The sequence below is a fragment of the Bidens hawaiensis genome, unplaced genomic scaffold, assembly GCF_021521415.1.
Source record: "Bidens hawaiensis isolate Kalapana, Puna unplaced genomic scaffold, B.hawaiensis_p1.1 tig00020921_1, whole genome shotgun sequence".
Lineage (NCBI taxonomy): Eukaryota > Viridiplantae > Streptophyta > Magnoliopsida > Asterales > Asteraceae > Bidens > Bidens hawaiensis.
In genome coordinates this window covers 295,096-306,167 of record NW_027493231.1, presented here as the reverse complement: position 1 = coordinate 306,167, position 11,072 = coordinate 295,096, and the positions used below count along the sequence as shown (strand labels likewise).

Below are 11,072 nucleotides of genomic sequence, written 5' to 3'. Positions count from 1 at the left end.
AACACAATTATCTTACTGTAGTTTTATATTTACTCACAATATGCACGTCTCAACATAAATACTCCACTTATTACTTATTAGCATTATATAATCATATTACTTCTATTACTAAGCATTCCCAACCGATCCCTCATAATTATGTGAGGGGAATTGGTAATTATAGGGTGGAGTCATAAATGGTTAAAAGTGTAAATTATAGGGTGGAGAGAGAAATGTAGTATTTTATTGTAAATTTGAGGAAACAAAGTTTGCCCATATTTATTTTTTAATATTTGTTGAATTGGTTGTGAGTAGAGGAGAGAGAAAACTGTAATAATAAAAGTATAAAAAAGTATTAATTATTTAATTAAACATGAAAGAGAAATGTAGTGTTTTGTGATGTAATTATAGAGATGGGGATGGGGACGGGATGTAAATGCTCTGTATAAAATTAATATTAATATTACTAAAGTTGGATCTATCTTTCGATATCCTATCTGGATAGGTCATGGAACCGGTGTGGATGATGGCTAAACAACTTCTGCTCTCGGTTGTCACCTTTGTTCCTGATGACATGCTCGACTCGGTTTCCGTCCAACACGTATCATGTTGCAACTGGAGGTGTGAGAACCGTTTAATCTCTTGTTGCAACTCTCGACCACGGACTCGTCATTTGTTGTAAAATGGGAATGCATCTTTAATGAGAATTAATGAAAATAATCCAACAATATGTCAATTACTATAAAGATACATATCTATCATAAGTTAATATTAGTTGTGATAAACTTACAACTTACAAGCAAGGTCTAAATTCAATTCCTTCAATAACAATGCCAAAAAAGTTCATGCTTTTAAATTTTTCTTCTTCTACAGATAGCTTAAAATCTTCTTTTTCTGTTGAAATTTCTGCAAATTGAACTTCCATCCAACCGTCCTTCCTACGTTTTGCATGGCCTTTCATTTTACAGGGAGTTTCGATTTGATCATCCTTGGATCCAATAATCGGGGGATGGCAACGCGGGTTTAAATAGATTGACAAAGGAACCACATAATTTCTAGAATAAGCAACAATTCCTATTACCATGGGACCCTCATATGAAGAGTACTGATCAGATAATTTGTATATGAGGTGACAAGAATATACTGTTTTAGGTAAAACAATGGGTTCAATCTTTGTATAGCTGAGATAAATAGTAAATGAATAACTGATAGTAGACTTGGTCACCACTCCGAATCTGCAAAGTATATAGTCGAAAAAATTACGCATGATGCAATATGGTGCCAAATAATCATCTTGACAGATACTATGTGGTGTTTTTACGTTGTGTTTTTCATACATTGACTTGTTACGTTGTTTTAACTGGGTATATTCGGTATTTTTTAACACGTTATGTTGTATAATTAGAGTGACGAAAATAGTAATTAATCGGCACCATATTATAAAAAACTAAACGCCGGTGTTGCTTTGATGACATGTACACTTGTTATCAATCCAGTTTGATTATAGTTGATGGTGAAGAGAAAAACAATTATATTTGACTAGTTCGGTTTTTAATTAACAGAACTTTTAGTGAAATGTAGATAAATATTAACATGTCATAAAAGAATATAACGTGTTATATTCTATTGTTAGATGATGAAAAAGGTAAACGATGTCCCTTTTTACAAAAAAAAAAAAAAAAGAACCTAACACATAACACATAATGTAGCTTTGATGACACGCGAGTTTTTTGTTTTAATCATTTTTGCATAATATTCACAACTCGGTGTTAAATAAAGTTTATATAAAAGCATAGATAAAAATAAAAACTTTCCAACAACATGCTCAAAACTTTATAAAACTTTGTATCTTAAAAGTTATAAAGAAAATCAAAATATCTCAAAAGTAAATATAATAAACAAATAATTAAAATCATAGGAAAAAAAACTTTTAGTATTATTCTATTATTTTATAATTATAAATAAAATGTTATTATATGAATTACAAAATTGTCTTGACCCTTTCTGTTTAGAATGAAAGTTGGGTACCATGCATTCAAACAACCTAAGTACTGTTATAACTAAAAGAGAGAGAGGGGAGACCTTGATTCAGAATCTGGTATTGAATTTAATGTCCATTCTTCTTGTCCCAAAAATGTACGTGCTCGTATCATCAGGCGTTTTGTCATATTTTTGCTAATAGAGAACCACTGTTCAACGACAAGCAGCCGTTTCGTTAGAACTAGAACAATGTTAACCATTAGATTATTTTATCTATGACAGTAATTAACTAAATAGAATAAGAGTGAATTTTTAGGTGTTTAAGAATAGAAAGGTCGAGCAACCGACTAATTGTAGCTCGTCTGTTCTTAAGTGATTAGGAGGGGTTCAACCATCATCACGTTTCAGTTGATAGTGAATGGTTAGCGGATATAGCAGCTTCCTTTTGTATATCCCAATTGTACCCTTCAATACATTTGCATTTTCTATATTAACCATGATACAAAAGAAAGTTGTGTAATTGTTTACCGCAATCTCTTTCTAGCTTTTTTACTATAAAGGTCCAGTATTGTGCAGAAATATATTTTTCGGTTTTCTATATACGCTAAAAATTTGTGACAGTATGTCTTAGTTGACGAGAAATGAAGAAGGAACTGGTATACCTTTTCTCCCCGGATGAGGAACCCTTTGCGAAGAAGAAAATAAAGTTCCATGTTGGTTGTCCATTGTATAACTTCTTTTGATAGCTTGATAAAATATCCGAAATCTTGTGACAAATTCCTTTCCAAATGGAGGTCCATCTTAGTTTTTCCCTTAACTTTCTTATATGCATCCTCATCCTATAATATGAAATAAATACTATTAGATCTCTCGCGATAATTACAAAAGAGAAATGAAACGATTAACAAACATGTTTTCAGTCTAACTAACTAAATCACACCCTCACTCGTTGTTATACTAATTAACCTCGATAAGATGTCTAACAACCATAATCATTGGTTAATGGTTAACTAACAATTAACAACACAGATTAACAAAGTTACAAGAGTAGCTCTTATACTTTGACTAACTTGCCAACTAAAGATTTATTTCTAGCAAAGTTAGATTATGATAAAAAAGAAGAAGTTAAAAATGACATCAAAGAACGAATCGTTTTACTAAACTTACATTCCCAGTAGGCCGAATTTCAATCCCTTGAAAAGCAAGCATATCATTAAAGGGTATTTGTTCCGGTGGCAAGAACTCAATGTTTAAATTTCGTTGGCCGTGGTAACTGGTAAATCTGTATAACTTAGTCATTACCCATGTCTTATGGTTTTCATAGGCAATGCATGATGTTGAATAATGTGTCTCCTCATCAATTTGTATAGGAAGGGTATGTAACAAGGAGCACTAAAATGACCACAATGTTGGAATACAATGTAAATGGTGTATGCGACACGTGGTGATAAAAACTGAGTGTTAACTTCTACTCTGAAGCGATTGCTATAGACGTTCCACAAGTAGTGAGCGAATTTGCACCTGTTGCAATTACATAAATTTTGTTAGATTGCATACTAAACTTTAAATTGTGTTTTATAATCATGTCACATAATTACATAACAATGCTGATTAGGCAATTATATCCGGTTTTAAGGCAACACCAACCGTCACATGGTGTTCTTTTAAAGTGCGGACTCATATAGTATATAAGGATCTCATAACATAATTTATATGTAACATGTATATGTGTATACAACTCTTAATGATTAATGAAGTCATTAATGGGTAAGTTTCAGAGTCATGCTGAACGATTCAGAGGCTACCTCTTAATCGGTCAGACCTCATAGTTCAGCATAAGATTGTCAAACAATCCCTAAGTTAGTTTTAACATGTCGATGTCTTTTATTTATTAAAAAACTAAACATTTTTATGTATATGAGTAAAACTTGTAAAGAAATTGACTTACCTTGTACTAATTGTTGTATCCGGCATAGGTGGAGGACCTGTTTTCTTAGTTTCAAGTTTATCTCCATAGAAACATTTGGTTGCAGATAAGACTTTGCTAACTTCTCCATTCATGTTTATTGATATCCACTGTTATAAGACAAGCATGCATAGCATATTTAATTAGTCATCATGTGATCAACAACATTTATGTTACAAAAAAATTTACTAATTACCGTTTTTCCATCCTCAACAAACAGTCCTTCCAAGAGAAACATGAGCAGTTGATTTCGGGCTCCATAAGACACCGGAAGCAATGCACCGTCTGCAATCCTGATCAATTCAGCAAAATCCACTTTCTTTGCGAGGTTATCAAGATTCTCCTAGAAAATGTTTAGTGTCAGTTCTCATTCTTCTTTCCATTTACAAATCAGGAAAATTAAATAAAATTACTTGTTCGAGTGAAAACTCAAGTTCTTTCACGATCTTAGCCATTGTCGGGCGCTCTTCACGAGTTCGCTTCACACATTGATAGGCAATGGCTGAAAATGAATTTAACGAACCTTGATGCATTTGTTTTTTTAGACCGACAAGAATAATCTTATCTAACCGCTTCTGCTCGTAGCATCGTCTCCACTTAGACACAAAAATGTTACTTAGTTCACCATTAGTGTACTCGAAGCATAATCTCCCACACAAAACTTCAAACAACACAACTCCAAAGGAGTACACATCAGACTCTTTTGATAGGAAACCCAGCTCTGAATACAACGGATCACAATACCCAAGCGTGCCAATAGCATTTGAGATAAGATATGTGTGCTCTTGGTTAGCAGGGCCAACTTTTGACAGTCCAAAGTCAGAAACTTTAGCCGTCCAGTTCTCATCCAAAAGAATGTTTGCGCTTTTGATGTCTCGATGAAGAACACGTTGTTGTGTCTCCATAGGATCATGTAAGAAGCGTAGCCCACGCGCAGCCCCAACGCATATCCTCAAGCGCTGGGTCCAAGTGAGAGCATTCGCGTCACTTAGGTATCGATCAAGGCTCCCACGTGAAGCATATTCGTACACAAGGATCATCTCATTACCGTCAATGCAGTAGTGCATAAGGGTGATCAGATTTTCATGTTTGTATTTGGAAAGCATCATGATCTCTTTCCAAAACTCAATGTTCCCTTGCCCGAATCTACGATCTAATTGCTTAAAAGCTACCATGATCGGTCCCTCTGGCAGAGAGAGTTCTCCTTTATACACCTTCCCAAATCCACCGCGCCCAATCACCTTGGCGGGATCAAAATTATTGGTGGCGGATAGTATATCTTTCATTTGAATTTGGAGGTGCTCATAATCTTTCATGAAAGACATTATATGAATCAAAGAAATTGATATAACAAAGCTGATAGAAAGATGGAAACAAATGTAAGCTAGTGAATATATTGAAATATTGAATCTGAATGAGAATAAAAGTGTGTAATCTTGGGATGGAAAAAGTCTTCTCTTTTAGTCAACTCTCAATAATTTCCGCTATCAACTGGATCAGATATCTGAGGCTCAAAGTTTTCATATATCTAAAATGATTAAAAGTTATACAGCTCACAAATGCATTAAACAACAAGTCTTGTACACCACTCATATTTGCATATTCTGTAATTAATTAACAAATACTAGTTACAAGAAGAAAAAAATAATTGACTATCAAACCACATGGATTAATGCCCTGATTATATCCATGACTCCATTAGTTTTCGCTTCGCGTTTTAACCTTCTAACCTCTCCACTCATCCAATAAGATACCCAAAGAGAACACAAAAAAGACATTTACATGGGTCTAAATTCGACGCCTTCAATTACAATGCCAAAAAAATTCATGTTTTTAAACTTCTTTTCCTCTACAGATAATATATAAACCGTGTCATTCATATGAACCGAAACTTCTGAAAATTGAACTTCCATCTAACCATCTTTCCTTTGCTTTGAATGGCCTTTCATTTTGCAGGTCTGCAACGGGCCGGGACATGATCTTTTACCGCCATGGGACCCGATAATTGGAGGATGACAACGAGTGTTTAAACACATTGACAATGGAAGCAAATGACATTTATAACCATCATCAATTCCAATCACCATCGGACCCTCGAATGAAGCGTATGTTGACGGTAGTTTGAATATGAGGTGACACGAATATTTTGTTTGAGGTGACAATATTTTTGAATCGATTCTAAGACGAATTTCAAAGCTATAACGCTTAAGAGACTTGGTAACCACTTTGAATCTGCAAAATGTATAATATATTCTAAACTACTTGAATAATATCTGAAAAGTGATTATTAAATGCTTATTATCACAAGATCCCTAACCTTGATTCTGATTCAGGTACAGAATTGCATTTCCAATCAAGAGTATCCAAAAACGTACTTGCAGGTATCATAAGACGTTTCTTCATATTTTTGCTAATAGAAATCCACTGTTTTATTGATAAACATGAGTGTTGTTATAAAATAGCTATTGTAAGACTATGAAAGAATTAACTGCATTCCGTTCAATAGGTGAGTACAATATATGGAGCTGTAAACTGAGCCCCTGAACTTGATACTAATAAACTCTAAATATTTGAAATAATAATATTTATCAAGAAAAACTGAAGAAATAATAGTAATACCTTATCATCATCAATGAGGAAACCTTTGCGAAGAAGAAAGTAAAGTTCTTTCTTGGTTTTTCATTGTAAATGATCTTTTGACAACTCGATTAAATCTGTAAAATCTACCAGCAAATTTGGTTCCATGCCGGTCTCCATAAGCTTTTCCTCTTGGTTTCCACATGTCACCTTTAAAACATATACCCTTCTATGATTTGTTGATTATGATGTAAAGAAATATATCATTGGAAGTTAACTTACATTCTCCAAAGGGCGAAATTCAATGCCTTCAAACGCAAACTCATCCAGAAAGTCAAACTTGTGGTCTAAGGGAGTTTGACGCCTTGAAGAGAAGTCGATACTGAAATTTTGTGACCCCTGGTGGCTAGTGAATTGGTATAGCTTAGTAAACAACCATCCATCATCCTCTTTGACATATATATGCAATGCATGATCTAGAATAATGTGTGTCCCCATCCAGTTTGTACTCAAAGGGTATGTATTTTGGACTGCTTCTTCCGCAATATTTCAAGATAATATATATTGTGTATGCGACATTTGGTGACAAAAAACGAGAGTTAACTTCCACTCTGAAACGATTGCCATATACGTTCCACACATAGTATGGAAACTTGCACCTATCACAATAACAGATGTGCAAACTATCACATTTCAAATCAGACAATATATCCTGTTATTACGAAAAAGTAACTAACCTTGCAATTTTTGCTCTCCTGTTAGGTGCAACATCTGAGGGGCTCTTAGTTACAAGATTGTCGCCAAAGAAACATTTTGTTGCGGATACCACCTTGGTAACTTCTCCTTTCATATTAATTGATACCCACTGTGTAGCAAGCATATACATTTTATTATGTCAATAAATAATTTTAAACAAAATGCATAACAACTGGTCCCTGATGTTGTCATAATTTAGGATGAAAACTTCAAATTCCTAAAACAAAAGCATTTACTATAAGTAATAAAAATAAAAAAAAAAAAACAAAAAAAAACTGATTACCGTATTGCCAGCATCAATAATAACCTTTCAAAAGAAGCATGAGAAGTTGATTATGTGATTCATAAGACAGAGGAGGTACAGCAAGGCCTGCAATCTTGATCAGCTCTGCAATATCCACTCTCTTTGCAAGGTTTTCAAAAATCTCCTATAAAATAATGTTTTGTAACAACAGTACTACAGTATAAAAAATTACTAAAGCAAAGAGAAAGTAATACTTGTTGTTCTAGTGCAAACTCTAGCTCTTTAACAATCTCAGCAATCACTGGTCGTTCTTCACGAGCTTTCTTCACACATCAATAGGCATTAGGCAATGGCTGAAAAGGTATTCAAAGAACCTGGTTCCATTTGTTTTTTTAGACCAACAAGTATAATCTCATCTAACCTTTCCTCTTCATAGCTCCGTCTCCACCGAGGCACTAAAATGTTACTTAGCTCACCATTACTATACTCAAAGCATAATCTCCCACACAAAATTTCAAACAGCACAACTCCAAATGAGTACACGTCAGACTCTTTCGATAGGAAGCCCATCTCCCAGTACAATGGATCACAATACCCAGGCGTACCGACAACATTAGAGACAATATATGTTTGCGGTTGGTTAGCAGGGCCGGCTTTCGACAAGCCAAAGTCAGAAACTTTAGCCGTCCATTTCTCATCCAAAAGTATGTTTCCACTTTTTACATCTCTATGAATAACTCTTTGTTGTGATCCCATGGGATCATGCAAGAAATTTATCCCACGTGCAACGCCTACACATATCTTCAACCGTTGGGTCCACGTGTGATTAACATCACTTAAATAACAGTTAAGGCTCCCACGAGAGGCATACTCGTACACAAGGATCATCTCATCACCCTCTTTGCAAAAGTGCAACAGAGAGACCAAATTTTCATGTCTGTATTTTGAAAGCGTGATGATCTCCTTCCAAAACTCAACGTTTCCTTGCCCTAGTCTACGATCTAACCGCTTAAAAGCAACCATGGCTTTCCCCTCTGGGAGAGAGAGTTCCCCTTTGTACACCCGTCCAAATCCGCCCCGGCCTATTAGCTTGTTTGTACTAAAGTTTTCGGTAGCTGATATTATATCTTGCAGTTGTATTTTGAGGTGATCAAACTCTTCTATGAAAGGCATTATATAAAATCAAACTCTTATTACTCGGAGCTCAATAACATAATAACCTAAGGCGTGCAAAGTGCTAACATCTAGTGCTTGTCAATTTGTAATTAACAACAGAAATGGAATACTTAAGCAACATTATATTAATTTGTATACTACTACTTCTGATATGAAATTTGAATGAGATAACAGTAATCCAACGAGCAGAACAAGATACATAGCAATTATTAAGCTACAAAATATGTGAGTGAAATTAATTAGTGTATAGCAGGTTAAAGAGATGACCAGGATTTAGCGACGGAGTTGAGAGATTGAAAATTGGGAAACTGTTTTAAGTACGATGAACAAGTTTGTTGTCTGTGTGAGTGTGTGGTTAAACCGACAGAACTGGAATTAAACAAGTGGACGGGTTTGACCCTGTTTGAGAGATCAATAGTGTTTGGTTTTGATGGTTACTTTGAGCATCCACAAACGTTGATGAGTAAAAAATAATTTAATATCAGCTGTCACTTCATATTTCCATTTATTCATTTTTAAATATTAAAAAATCTCATTTTCTCTCTTTCTTATATTACATCCACTTTTAAACACACATGTATTTCATATAACCACCGACTTTTATATTTTTATTTCTATAAACTCAAATATTTTTATAAACTAAAATACTTTTATAGGCATCTTATTTCTTATTTCATATTATTTAAAAATAAAATAAGTTTTAGTAAATAAAAATAAAAATAATAATAGTCATATAAATAAAAATTTAAAATTACACAAACAATAAATAAACCAACCACACGCAAATATACACAAAAAAATTATTAATTTTTTTTAAAATTTACATAAACAATAATACCTTTTTATTAAAAAAATTTACCGTTAAAAAAGTAAAAAACAAACTAACAAAAAGAAATTATTTCTTAATTCAAAAAGAAAGATAATTAAAGTGGTGGGTTAAAATTATTTTCAAAAATTTTGAATGAAAAATTATTTACTCTAAATTGATATGCTCTAAATTGATATGCTTTAAATTGAACATCATATCCTATGTGCATTTATCCAGTTCATAATTCTGAACAATGTCACGTCAGAACTAAACATCACATTGGAGATGCTCTTACTTTAACTTTTTAACAACCAGTGGCGAGCCTAAAATCTTTTTTTAGTGGGTCCATCTTTTTCGGTGTATAATTTTCACAGCCCAACTTTTGAAGAAGTCGGGGCGAGATTTCCTAAAGTTTTTTGTTACTTAGATATGAGATTTCAATAACTTTACCTTTGAAGTATTTTTTAAGTATTGTTTTCAAATCAAATAAAAAACCCTAAGTTTTAATATTACTTTTAAACCAATTAAAACACTAAGTTTTACTTAGAACTTTAAAAAAGATTCAGAAAATGTCTTTAGTATGTTTTGAACCCATGACGATTAAGTTTGAAAATGAATTTACCACTACACCAGAGATAACTTTCTTATAATGTGTTCCATTTAAGTATTTTTATGGGGTTTTTGAAAATATTAACTTATCTTCTCTACTATATTTTTAAAAATGATTGGGGGTTTCGGGACTCCGATCCGACTAAGGTAGGTTCGCCCCTTGGAACAACCCCCAGTATCTAAATTATGAGACGTTTTTATATGAGATGTCAACCGTCTATATATTATTGATATTGACATTTTATACCTATATTTATGAGGAAATTCACCACTATGAAAAACTCAATTTAAGTGTTTCAAACCTAAGATCACAAAATCTCAAGCATTAACTATCGTCCTCATGTCATTGGACCACAAAACTAATTGCTAAACAAGTTGCTTAATAAGTTTTTTTCGTTGATTTGAACATTTTAGTCTGTTAAGTACAAAACCGAAACCTTCAACCTTTGACTTATTATGGTTCTATTTTTAATATTTGGTGTTACTTTGAGATGTCAAGAAAAAAAACTGTTGACCTATTTGAAGCAATTTACCTTTATTGTTGCTCAAAATGTCAAAGCATAGCGATCACCTTTTGCTTTCAGCCTTTCTTTCAGATGGGACAGAAAGGCATCGACTCCTTTCATAGCTCTTTCCGCCCGTTACCGCTCCGTGGGCTACGATAAAGACCGAAATAAATTACTACAGAAAAATGCCCTACGAGAGAGACTTCTTCCAGGTATAGTATCTACGACCTCCTCTTGGTTTTGCTTTGCCCCCTCTTTCCGAGAGCCCCTCGCGCATCAAGGCTAGAATGGAGGTGCAACAATAGTAGAAGCTGGAGATGCAACAATAGCTTCAGCCTGATCCGCAGTAGGTATTGGTAAGTGTTTCCTTGCAGCTCTATCTCTAGATCTGTCTCAATCGGTCTGTCTCAAACAACGATCCAAGAAAGAGGAGTTCAAGGCTGGCGAAGTGAATCGATTTCTTTTTAAGTG

The 11,072-nt window shown here is 33.9% G+C and overlaps 2 pseudogenes across 1 annotated transcript; both read right to left on the bottom strand.

Moving 5' to 3' along the window:
• Positions 1 to 588: 588 nt before the first annotated feature.
• LOC143562258 (putative receptor-like protein kinase At2g23200 pseudogene) lies at positions 589 to 5,446 on the bottom strand (annotated as a pseudogene). The gene is made up of 6 exons (XR_013140453.1): positions 4,122 to 5,446; positions 3,908 to 4,035; positions 3,127 to 3,480; positions 2,622 to 2,798; positions 2,062 to 2,168; positions 589 to 1,214 (listed from the first exon to the last, which is right to left on the bottom strand). The product of XR_013140453.1 is annotated as a putative receptor-like protein kinase At2g23200 pseudogene (transcript).
• Positions 5,447 to 7,844: 2,398 nt separating this feature from the next.
• On the bottom strand, positions 7,845 to 8,675 carry LOC143562245 (putative receptor-like protein kinase At1g30570 pseudogene; annotated as a pseudogene).
• Between the last annotated feature and the right edge of the window lie 2,397 nt (positions 8,676 to 11,072).